Consider the following 12885-nt stretch of genomic DNA (forward strand, 5'->3'; position numbering starts at 1 on the left):
AAATGTTGGACGAAGGGAATTAACCTAAAGGAGAACTGCATCGAAAAACAACAGCGTTTTTCCCTTCTAAGGCTCAACAAGTCACTGCGAGAGAGAGAAATTTTCGCATTACCACCGCACTAACGCGCTAAATAGTTCGCACTATTTTCTGTATTTTTTTTATATCCACACATTTCCTCAATATCTCTAGAGTCACAGAGTTTGTTTTTTCTTACAAGAAAAGAATAGGTACCAGCATCGGATATCCCACTTTCGTTCCACTGACTGTACTCGCTCTCGAGAGGACCACCGTTCCAGTCGCTGTCGGTCATCCAGAATCAGATTTTCCGAGGGTTTCCTAAACAACGCGAGACGCTTGGCAGGAAGGTTTCCTTGAATTGCTAGGCCGATTTTTTTCTCATCCTTGCACAATAACTTGGTCATCGACAGTAGTTTAAAACCTATTTTACCTTCTTTGATTGCTTCAATGTACCCTCCACCATAGAAACACGAACATGAGTGTCGAAACAATCATTATAATATAATTTACTGCAAAATTTGTCCGTTGTTCATCGTGTATCTCTTAAACGATATCTACATCTACAGCTACATCTTTACTCTGCAAACCACTATGAATTGCATATCAAAAATTACTTCACACCATACCACGTTTAAGGTTTCTTCGTGTCGCGTTCGAGTGTAGAGCGCGGGAAGAATGATTTCTGGAATGCATCTTGGCGCGTTGTATTTAGTGTAATCCTTTCTGTCTTCGTGGTCCCTCAATACTGTTTGCTGAAATTTTGTACGTAGGATTTCTTGGTATAGTTGGCGCCTATCTTCGAGCAGTTGCCAGTTAAGGTTCCTCGGCTTCTTTGTAACGCTGTCACGCGGGGAAATAAATATTTTTTCTCTCTGCTTGGCCTACAGCATATATGAGACCAAAACATGACTTTTTTTTATACAAACCGATTCGCAGTTAGCTGCAAAATATTTTATTTAGCTTGTGCTAGTCGCATTTTCTCACCACAAGCTCGTATGCTTCTGTCTAGTGTATCTGTTGATGTTACAGTTAATATAGCTTGTATATGTTTATGTATATATGTATTAAACCGGGGACCTAGAAACGACGTAGAGGCTTCGTTCCGGCGTAGCTCTCAGTGTTTCACAAGCCCACAACAGGCTACAGCAATCCACCCACCCCACCGCCGCTCCACACCAGCCCAGGGTTATTGTGCAGTTCGGCCCCCAGTGGACCCGCCGGGAACGTCTCATACCAGACGAGTGTAAAAAAAAGTTCAAATGTGTGTGAAATCTTATGGGACTTAACTGCTAAGGTCATCAGTCCCTAAGCGTACACACTACTTAACCTAAATTATCCTAAGGGCAAACACACACACCCATACCCGAGGGAGGACTCGAACCTCCGCCGGGACCAGCCGGACAGTCCATGACTGCAGCGCCTTAGACCGCTCGGCTAATCCCGCGCGGCCAGACGAGTGTAACCCCAAATGCTTGCATGGTAGAATAATTATGGTGTACGAGTACGTGGAAACGGTGTTTGCGCAGCAATCGCCGACACAGTGTGACTGATATCAAGATGGTATCAGTTCTTTTGGACATGTCCGAAAAACAGATACCATCGGTGACCATGCAGCACTCTAGAATGAAATAATAATTAAATCAAGACCCTACGCTGCCGACAGGCGTTGATATACATCAGCAGGTATAGTTGAAAATGTGTGCCCCGACCGGACTCGAACCCGGGATCTCCTGCTTACATGGCAGACTCTCTGTCCATCTAAGCCACCGAGGGCACGGAGGATAGCGCGACTGCAGGGACTAATTCTTTGCACGCTCCCCGTGAGAGCCACATTCCCAACTAAATGTCCACACACTACATTCGTAGTGCCCCTGCCCATTACACTTACTCGCGGCAGACGTTTTTGATGTTGTGACAGCTAATACTGATTTGTCACCAGTAGTGAGAACAGTTAGGTGATACATATGCACACTATCGTGTACTTCATAGGTTATAGCACTATGTTTTACATTGAATGAGGATAGGTTTTTCTAAGAAATAAGGTGTTTTCATCTATAAGAATTATGCAGGTTTCTATATAAAATAAAAAATGGATACATCAAAATAACAAAAAGAATAGAAAATTTAAAAAACTAGACAAGCTTTATTCATTTGTGCTTCTAATTTTGTATATTTTTTGTTTTGTTTTTTGTAATATCTAGCATGTTCTGCTGTATACTCCATGATGTCAAAAGAGTCAGTGTCCATGCTAACTTGTGTGTGTACATGTTCTGCCTTGTTGTGCTGTGTGTTCACCGGTACTTTTCTTAACGCTGCAAACAGTATTTTGTAGTTTTTAAGGACTTTTATTATTACGCTTGATTTTCTGTGGTGTCAGCTATAGTATACCTTGATATACAGCACATGTGTGCTCATTTTTATCATGCATGGGCTTGAAGATAGTATTAATGAGACACCGAAACTGATAGCCTAAATAAAATAAATTATGAAAACATACGGCTGCTTGGCAATTTTTCTTTGCAAAAATTTCCATGTGTGCTCACAATAGCACACGAACAGCAAACCAGCTTCGATTCCGAGATGCTCGTTCCTAGGGGACGAGCCAATAATTACGATTTGTTCCGTGTCAAAGTCGCTTCTGTCAGTGGATATTCGCTAGAATAACTCCCCATTCGTATCTGCTCTGTTTATATTCTTTCCTTACTGCGTTACGTTCCCGCAACGCCACCAGATAGCAGGAAATATTGCGGTCGGCAGTGGTCATAATGATTCAGCTCACCAGTATATGTCGTAAGTTGTGTAAATTAGATGTATCTGATTTCTGAAATGATGAAAACGTCAAAACTTGAGTTTTTTGAGCAATCCAGTGGTGTCTTGTTGTTTTAATCCCTATAAGGACACAGGATACTTTTTTGATCGATGTTTTGTGAAGATCAACACCTATTTCCTTCATCCACTATTTCTTTTGTATATGTTTTATAGCTTTGTAGATTGCCACAGTTAACGCAGAATACCTTCTAAACAATTTGTATATATTTTCAATAAGTTAGGATATGCTGACGTTTATAAATGGTTCAAATGGTTCAAATGGCTCTGAGCTCTATGCGACTTAACTTCTGAGGTCATCAGTCGCTTAGAACTTAGAAGTAATTAAACCTATCTAACCTAAGGACATCACACACATCCATGCCCGAGGCAGGATTCGAACCTGCGACCGTAGCGGTCATGCGGTTCCAGACTGAAGCGCCTTTAACCGCACGGCCACACCGGCCGGCTGACGTTTATAAATAACCATAATTGAAAAAGTAATGGAAAAGATTTTCTAAAATGCTTTTTCAAATTCAGGTAACCTTTAACCAAATAATACAATGTGAAGTAGACAGAATTTTATCAGATTTATATAATATTTTCGCTGTGGTACTAGACCCATTTAATTCCATATATTAAGCTTAAGAACCAGAATAAAAATTACCATATCTTATATTTTAATTTTAAGCAAATTTTTCTTATTTAAAAATATCGTCTCTCAATAATTTAATCGCACTTGTAATAACGTCACGGTCTACCACATAGGTATAGACAATCGAAAGTTACAGAAGAAAATAGTTCACTGTTATATAAACTTATGCAGGTATGTGAACCTAAATTCGAGAAAGTATTGCTTGCAGGAAATTGCGAATTAAGCTTTCTGCAAAAATAACTATTAAATTCTTTTGTTGTATGAGCTTACTAGGCGGATAAATACATTTTACGTAAATAAATACATTACTGCTTAAAATAAATTGTATCTCCGCAGCAGCAGAGTTCTACATCGTTACGGTGCTTCTTTCTTTCGAGTTGTTTTGTGAAATACTAAAGGTTTTCTATAATTTAAATAATGGTGGCGTGGCAGCGTACACAACCCTGACTCTAAAATTTAGTATATACGAATCAGTTTTCATTCTGGGCCCAAGAAAGTAGACAGGGTGTTTCTTACTTCATGTTACGTACTTCTAGATGTTCTGGAGGAAACTTGGTAGATGAAATTTTACATAGGAACCCATGCCCGGAAACGGTACGTGTCCACGTTACAAAGAAAACAAAATGTTACTTACTGTAACATTACAACAACAGTTCGATAAGACGACCATCAGGTTCGGCGCATACAGTGTATGAGCTCAGTAAGTTCAAATGGTTCAAATGGCTCTGAGCACTATGGTACTTAACTTCTGAGGTCATCAGTCCCCTAGAACTTAGAACTACGTAAACTTAACTAACCTAAGGACATCACACACATCCATGCCCGAGGCAGGATTCGAACCTGCGACAATAGCGGTCGCGCGGTTCCAGACTATAGCGCCTAGAACCGCTCGGCCACCCCGGCCGGCTCAGGAAGTTCACGTAAGCTCTGTCCAACATGTGCGGTGTATGGTTAATCACTTCTGCCGCAGCCATGATCCGTGCAACCGTATCTCCTTCCGACTGGACAGAGGTCTTCATGTGGGCCTCCTAGAAAAAGTCCAGAGGGGTCAGATCTGGGGACTTTGGTGGCCAAGCATGCGGGGTCCACCTCGACCGATTCGTGTGTCCCCCTAGATTATGTTCAGGTGGCTTCAGATGCTAGCTGCAAAATTTACTACCGCGCCATAGTGCTGGAGCCGGCCGGTGTGGCCGAGCGGTTATAGGCGCTTCAGTCTGGAACCGCGCGACCGCTAAGGTCGCAGTTTCGAATCCTGCCTCGGGCATGGATGTGTGTGATGTCCTTAGGTTAGTTAGGTTTCAGTAGTTCTAAGTTCTAGGGGACTGATGACCTCAGCAGTTAAGTCCCATAGTGCTCAGAGCCATTTGAAAAAAAAAAAAAAAAAAAAAAAAAACATAATGCTTGAGCCACTATTCGTGCCGAATGTGCGATGGCACATCTTCCGAAATATCTGCCAAGCATTTGTTGCAGGAAATATCATACGACCGACACAGATACCTGGCCAGACATTGACACCGAAGTTGTACGCGTGGGTTTGGGTTTTCTTACTTCCAAATTTGGCTATTTCGAGCGTTCAAAACAGCTTCCCTGCTGAAATGCTCTTTGTCAGTGAACAAAATTCGCCTTGTAAACTGAGGAATATCAACACAACGGTGTAAAAACCAAGTACAGAAATAGACACGTGATACAAAATCCGCCGGAAACATGGCGCGTACTACTGTGGGTGAAGTGGCTGGAGTTGCTGTTCATACAGAACACACCAGATAGGCGAGTGAGACTAGTGCAAGTCACGTGCAATGCCTTGTGTACTCTTCGATGGGTTGTCTTCAGCTTGAAGAAGCACTTCCTCTTCCAAAACGACAGTGTGCCCCTTTCTTGGAGCACTACTGTTTGCTCTATCGCTTGTGAATTTCACACTTCCCCCAACCGTTATTCTAATCTCACAATCAAGGATAAGATGGAGTCACACGGTTTGGAAAGTACTCGTGGTACAGACGTTTAGCCTCTCTTCCATTGTGGCGAGCTTCACCGTAAATCAACAACATATCGATGTACTCTCCGAACGTGTACTCAGGCATCATATCACTGCAGTACTGGTCTCCGTACTATCAACTGACGCATCAACAGGAAGCATGAAAACAAGACAGATGGAAACGGGGTACATCACGTGACATCGCATTAACGCACCATTCATCAGTGTGGGTAGCCTACAGTAACGGGAGGAACTGCGTAAGAAACAGCTAGCTCGCAACTGAGTAGCTCATGTTTTGCTTGTAACATGGAAACGAAGCGTTTCCGGAAGTGGGTTCCTGTATAAAACTTGATCTACTACATCCAATCTACAACCTCTAGATGTGTGTAACGTGAATTATGCAAGACTCTGTATGACAGTGTAATCAGGAAAAACTACAGAAGCCGACCGCTGTGGCCGAGCGGCCCTAGGCGCTTCAGTCCCGAGCCGCGCTGCTGCTACGGTCGCAGGTTCGAATCCTGGCTTGGCCATGGATGTATGTGATGTCCTTAGATTAGTTAGGTTTAAGTAGTTATGAGTCTAGGGGTCTGATGACCTCAGATGGTAAGTCCCATAGTGCTTAGTGCTATTTGAAAGACTACAGAATTCAATAAAAAACAATAAAAATCGATCTTTCTGTCTCAAAAGTACCCCGTATCCTTAACGACAGTTGATTAACAGTGTGTGTTTGTGTGTGTGTGTGTGTGTGTGTGTGTGTGTGTGCGCGTGTGTGTGAGTGAGTGTGTGGGTGGGTGGGTATGCGTGTGTTACATATCGATGCGAACACCTTAAAAAAGAAATCTAACTGCTAGCCACATGGGCAAATAACTCTCCTCGCAGAGGGGCGTGCGGTGATATATAGCCGAGTAGGTGGGGACTGAAATGGTGGCGCAGCGTCGTTATTCTTCATTTGGAAGAGGCGGCGCAGCTCTGCGATCGCACACGCCTCGCAGGCCGGAAATTGGCCGCGCAGCCGGCAGCGCGCGGTCACCGGCCCTGGGGAGGATGCCGTAAAGAAAGCCCCCAGCTGAAAGTCGCACGAGTCGCGAGTAACGAAAAACACAGAAGGAAGCACATCGTGTAGGTACAGACCTTATCGGCAAATAAAATTGCTGTTGTTGGCCTTTCCTGACAACTTCAGAGGTTATCAAGGATAAAATACAGAGAGTGTACTGGTGTATAGAGACCATATCGCCGGCTTTAAGAGCCGAAAGGAAACAAAGGAGAATTTTGAAAAAGGAGATGAAGTTCAGGGAGAAGAAATGAAAACTTTGGGGTTTGCCGTTGTTCTACATCTACATCCACAACTACATCCATACTCCGCAAGCCACCTGACGGTGTGTGGCGGAGGGTACCTTGAGTACTTCTATCGGTTCTCCCTTCTATTCCAGTCTCGTATTGTTCGTGGAAAGAAGGACTGTCGGTATGCCTCTGTGTGGGCTCTAATCTCTCTTATTTTATCCTCACAGTCTCTTCGCGAGATATATGTAGGAGGGAGCAATATACTGCTTGACTCCTCGGTGAAGGTATGTTCTCGAAACTTCAACAAAAGCACGTACCGAGCTACCGAGCGTCTCTCCTGCAGAGTCTTCCACTGGAGTTTATCTATCATCTCCGTAACGCTTTCGCGATTACTAAATGATCCTGTAACGAAGCGCGCTGCTCTCCGTTGGATCTTCTCTATCTCTTCTATCAACCCTATCTGGTACGTATCCCACACGGGTGAGTTGCATTCAAGCAGTGGGCGAACAAGTGTACTGTAACCTACTTCCTTTGTTTTCGGATTGCATTTCCTTAGGATTCTTCCAATGAATCTCAGTCTGGCATCTGCTTTACCGACCATCAACTTTATATGATCATTCCATTTTAAATCACTCATAATGCGTACTCCCAGATAAGTTATGGATTTAACTGCTTCCAGTTGCTGACCTGCTATATTGTAGCTAAATTATAATTCAAAAGGGTATGATCATCGGCTTTCGGACCAAGGGTGGAAGCATTTCCGAAAAGGCTATGTTTGTAAAATGTTCGCATGACAAAATGGCGCTGTCCAAAACCGGCGCTGAGGCAAGTGTCGTACACCACGGGTCATGGATGATGGCTGAGGAGACGTATAGGGCGAGTCGACGCTCCACTGTTGGGCAGCTGACCGCCCAAATGAACCAAAAGGCCACCAACAGTGTCTACTGAACTACCGTTCAGCGAACGTTGCTGTATATAGGTCTCCGCAGCAGGCGCCTGGTACCGCGTATGGACGTTTACTGAGTGTCGTCAGGTGGCATTTTCAGATGATCATACAATGAAGGCTTTCACGACCGGATATTTCAGCTGCCGAGAATTCTTCTGGGTTGTATGGCCGTGGTCCATGGAACTCTTCTATCCCTGACGTTTCGTCCACAGCTACGTTGGACATCTTCGGAGGTGCTCCTGGTTGTGCTGAGTCTTGCCGACTGACGAGCTGAACGTCGAAGAACTGCCTAAATACCGTGGAAAGTAGGGCGTGGTCTGGATTTCACGTGATAGCAGAGATGAACCTTGTCAAGGATAAAATAAAACTATCGATCATAGTACGTCAAATATAAAAATTTCTCATCGATTCTGTAGCGCCACTGTCCATATATCGCTGAGTTTCATAGCTTCTTCTTTTCTGTTAAAATTATCACCATGTTTATAGATTTCGATGGCTTCTCTATATAGCTGTGGATAATAGTTCGTCATAGTACATAAAACTTAAATTTCCGAAAATTTCACTACGTGATCACCCCACTGAAGAGCGTGTTCCGCCATGGCTAACCTGTCTGTTTTCCCTAGTCGGCAAAGACTTTTATGTTCCTTCAACCGTGTATTCACGTTTCTCTTTGTAGTTCCAATGTAGATGAACCACGTTTTATGCTGCATCAGAAAGATGGCCGTTGGCGTGCAGGGCGTGAAACATTTGAGAGCAAACACTGTTCAAAAATCTTCAGAAGGGTCCAGGCCGGAGAAGGGAGCGTTATGGTGTGAGGAATGTTTTCGTGTTATTCACTGAGTGATCTGGTCATTCTGCGAGGCAGAATGGATCAAGACCAGTGTGCATCTGTCCTTGGAGACTATGTCTACCCGTACATGCAGTTCGTTTTTCCTCGGCACGGGGGCATTTACCAGCAGGACAATGCAACGCGTCACACAGCTCTCAGTGTACGTGTGTGGTTCGAACAGCACCAGGATGAGTTTACCGTACTCCCCTGGCCATCACACTACCGGATTTAAACCAGTCGAGAACTGTGGGACCACCTTGATTGGGCTGTTGCGATGTGGATCCTCAACCGAGAAACCTAGCTTAGCTGTCCAAGGCACTGCAATCGGTGTGGTTCCAAATCCCTGTCGGTACCTTCCAGAACCTCACTGCCTGTCTTGCTGCGCGTCTCTCAGTGGTCCACTCTGCAAAAGATTGTTATTCAGGCTTTTGACAGGTGGTTACAGTAATGTGACTGGGTAGTGTATAATGGTATGATGAGTCGAATGAAGACAATAATAGAGAATAAAACAGTGAATACAGTAGGTCTCTCCACGGTGTTTAATGTAAAAGAAGACGCCAAAAAAGGACAAGATACAGAATGCTTACGAAATTCGAAGTGTGTTTCTAAACATTCTGCGTGGTGTCTGTCTGTTCTACATCGTGTCTCCCTACCACTTTCGCGCAACGACGCTCTGAGCGTGTTTTTTAGGGAATTGACTAGTTTGAACCTGGGACCTGTTGCTGGTAAGGAGACGTCAGACCACACATGACATGTAGAATTCAGAAGAGTTCAGTGAGACTAGCGATGATATAACCAAATACTTAATGATTTCAGCGTCAGCTCCACTGCACTCCCTGTAAAGGAATTTTAATACTAACTAAATTTAGTGGAAGGGGTTCAAGGCTTTCCTATTTTTAGTTAGCTGGTAAAATCACGTCGAAAAAGCAGTTAAGTTTACCATTGGAAATTTTATTCTACTCACAAAACATCGTTTATAAATTGCACTATTGATAAAAGGAAATGTTTTAATACAGGATGGTAAAAACCAACTGCATTCAACAAAAATGTGAACGAATATTCCCTGAATGGCTTTCCAAGTTCTACAATGGATCGGAGGATGACCTATGCCATATCACATCTATAATCTAGGTTTAAATTAAGTTTCACAAAAGAGAAAACTATAAAAATGGTCTACAGTGACCCTCAATTACCTTTAATTACTTATCTAACTTGTCGTAAATTACAGTGGCTGATGTGGCTTCTCAATAACTATATAACAGAAAAATCATCGCGTTTCAGATTTTTACTTCAAGTGGCAAATGTGAACACCATGAGCTTTAACTGACGATCGACACTAGTATTACGCAAAAAGGGGTTGTAACAGATGAGACTTCTGCAGTTCTGAGTGAAGCCTTATGCGCTCAAAAAAGCGGCATCGCGTGCGTTCATTACCTTGTCGGTGTTCGTCAGGGGGCGGCGGCCGGCGCAGCTCCATCCAGCTTGCCCTCTTGGAAGCAACTCCCTCTTAACTTCTCCTTACTACAATTTACCGAAGTTGGTTTAAAAAAAACTATCTGGCTGTGTTTTCATCTGATCAGTCAGGGTCTGAATGTTAACCTTAAGCTCTGCCTACAAAAATTCTGTCTATCCAATGAGAAACATTATACTTTTCGTGGTGGGGCAATGTTTTTAAAGTTTGTAACGTAACAGAGACGCGAACAAGTCTCACGCTAAAACTTGCGGGTGGTGTGGTCCTAGCAGTTAGCTGGCGACGTGGGTGTCCGTCCATCCCTTATCGTAGGGCCTTCCAGCTTAACACGGTTCTGCTCTCGGCTTCTGTTCTCGTTTCTCCCCTCGGGACTGCGTCTGTCTCACGGTGGGAAGGTATGACATGCATTTAGGCATTCTTGTGTTAGTCTGTGGTATTCCATTTGCTCACTCGTTACTCGTATTACTTTGGTTAATTTAATGTCACGATTTATTCGGAGCTATGTGACTTACTACTGGATTTGCTTATCATGTCAGGGTTTTCACGGAAGGTGTTGGATTTGCCTGACACCTTACACGTTGAGTAAAGCCACAACGACTATTGACGCTGGCTGCGCAACATAGAAGCGGAATTGGCTGGGGACGTGACGTTATGTCGACGATATGGATGGTACGAGTGCCGCTATTTTGTGTGACCTCCCTTTCGCCGGCGAACGCCAGGTTATATATGCGTACAGAAGGAAGTAAACGCCGGCTCTGAGTACATAATTTGGTAGACTTCCTCAGAAGGTGATATCATGTAGCACATCTAGGGACAGGACAATAGACCAACGAAAAACACGTTTGGCGACACCGTCTCTGGAGGGGCGCTTGCGTTTGTGCATATCCATTTCATTCTGAATATTTCTTAAGCTGATTTTCCGGCTATTTATTAAAAAAAGATTCTTTCTGTGTGCGTCACTTCATTATGTTGTTGAGTAGCAAAGTTATTTTCGGAACTACGTTTTTCTGCATAAAAGTGCGTGTTTGCTAGAAGTTATTGTGTGGCTATACATGGCGTAAGTGAAAGATGGTTTTAGAGCCCTAGTACACCCATGAAACCCTCAGCAAGTACTGAACCCTAGTACACCACTCAAACCCTCGTCAATTACTGAACTGCGTAGTTATTTTCTACTGTATGAAAATATATACCATGTTACTTACGCATTAAATTATGTTCCTAACGAGATACGAACATGTACAATATTTACCATGGTTCAGAACTATATTTTTTTGCTGCGAGAGTCACTATTTCATTTCATGAATAACAAAGTCTTCGTTTTATTTTGACTATCTATTCATGAATCCTTCATTCAGTTCTCACAGTAATTATATCAAAATACTGATATTCCCATAGTTAAAGGAATGCTAACAAAGCATCGAATTTGACCTGAAGTTGGATCAGCAGCAGAAGGTACTTTTTGTTATTGTCAGAGGGGATATTGGACTTTCTTTAAACAAAATTTTTCCTGGAGCCATTGCATATAACTTTCCCACGTCATCATTTTTTCCCTCTACAATTGCTACATATTGACCCATTATTATCTCTGCTAGCAAATTTTCTATTGCCAGGGCATGTGTTACTTCCTGCAGGAGAGGCCGCTGTGGCCACCGAAATGTCCAAGTCCTCACTACCCGACTGTTGGGGACTATGCTGCCCATTACAGTGGCTATTTACTGAATTGGCACACAAATCACTGTCTAAGGCAACGACTTCCACTGTGTAGGCGAAACTTGCAGGATCACCTGTATCAACATCCACTACAATATTACTACTATGCGTATCATTTGCCTTTGCGTTCTTTGGCGCATTTGAATCAGGATTAGGTAGCAGTTTTGGTGATGGTGATCGGTGTCTTGATTTTTGCCGCTAGGTGTTGTGTGCCGGAGGTTGCGACGAGACAGTTGTATTATGTGAATGATGTACCACTTACATCTGATAACTGTGAGGACAGCGGTCGTGAAAGCGCTTCTTCGCGGTACCCGACTTACTTTGGTAAGTAATGTGCACTGTTGGTGGAGACTGAGTCATGATTGGTTCGACGGTATGGTCCGTATGCAGTGTCATAGACTACCCCTGGCCAGTATCGACTAGGATCACGTTTAGTTTCCACTTAAGATGAAGCCGCTGAGAGCAGTCTCCCAGCTACTCACTTAAACACTTGTTGCGAACGATTTGTTAACTGCAAGGACGAACACGTAACGAACGCGTGAACCTTAACACACTACTGTTACACGAGGAAAAATGTACTACCGCGCACTAAGCTCGCTGCGATGCTGACTCTTCCGTGTATCAGCGACGAATGCATAGTGTGTCTACTTATACTGCAGCTGTCTGAGTGTGCCAGCCAAGTGTCGCCTTGAGTAACTATAACATGGAGGCGACGAAGCGGTACTAAAGCGCGACAGAAAAGACTTTCTGAATGTATGTCTAATGAGGCTATTACATCGAATGTTCCAGATGTCAGGAGAAGAAAAAAATGAATTAAAAAAAAAACAGGTGCAAAAAACCGGTTACACTTATTTATATTACTATATCGTGGTATCAGAAACAGTCTGAAAAACTTGTAAGGGTGTTGAAGGGCACGATGAGGTGAGAAATAATTATTAGGAAAAATATTAGATACGCTGAGCCGTTTCCGAGTTCATTAGCATTGAAGTTAGCCAATCAGACAGCTGTGCGCACAATCGTAAGCGCCCCTCCAGAGACGGTGTCACCAGACGTGTTTCTCGTTTGGTTTGCTTAAATCGTACAAGAGAGCGATATGGGACGGTAATACGAATCGAAAACGAGCCAAAGGCTGGACATTCACTTACGCTATTATCTACGCCATGACAACAATGACACTACTTGTATCTGGCGTGCCGC

General features: G+C 43.4%; 1 protein-coding gene across 1 annotated transcript in view; it reads right to left on the bottom strand.

Moving 5' to 3' along the window:
• Positions 1–12264, bottom strand: part of LOC126183515 (glutamate receptor ionotropic, kainate 2) — a 270896-nt gene extending 258632 nt beyond the window's left edge. Inside the window, exon 1 of the mRNA XM_049925566.1 lies at positions 12171–12264. The gene's annotated coding sequence lies outside the window, so the exon portion shown is untranslated. The remainder of the gene's footprint in view (positions 1–12170) is intronic.
• Between the last annotated feature and the right edge of the window lie 621 nt (positions 12265–12885).

The sequence above is a fragment of the Schistocerca cancellata genome, chromosome 4 (assembly GCF_023864275.1).
Source record: "Schistocerca cancellata isolate TAMUIC-IGC-003103 chromosome 4, iqSchCanc2.1, whole genome shotgun sequence".
Classification (NCBI taxonomy): domain Eukaryota; kingdom Metazoa; phylum Arthropoda; class Insecta; order Orthoptera; family Acrididae; genus Schistocerca; species Schistocerca cancellata.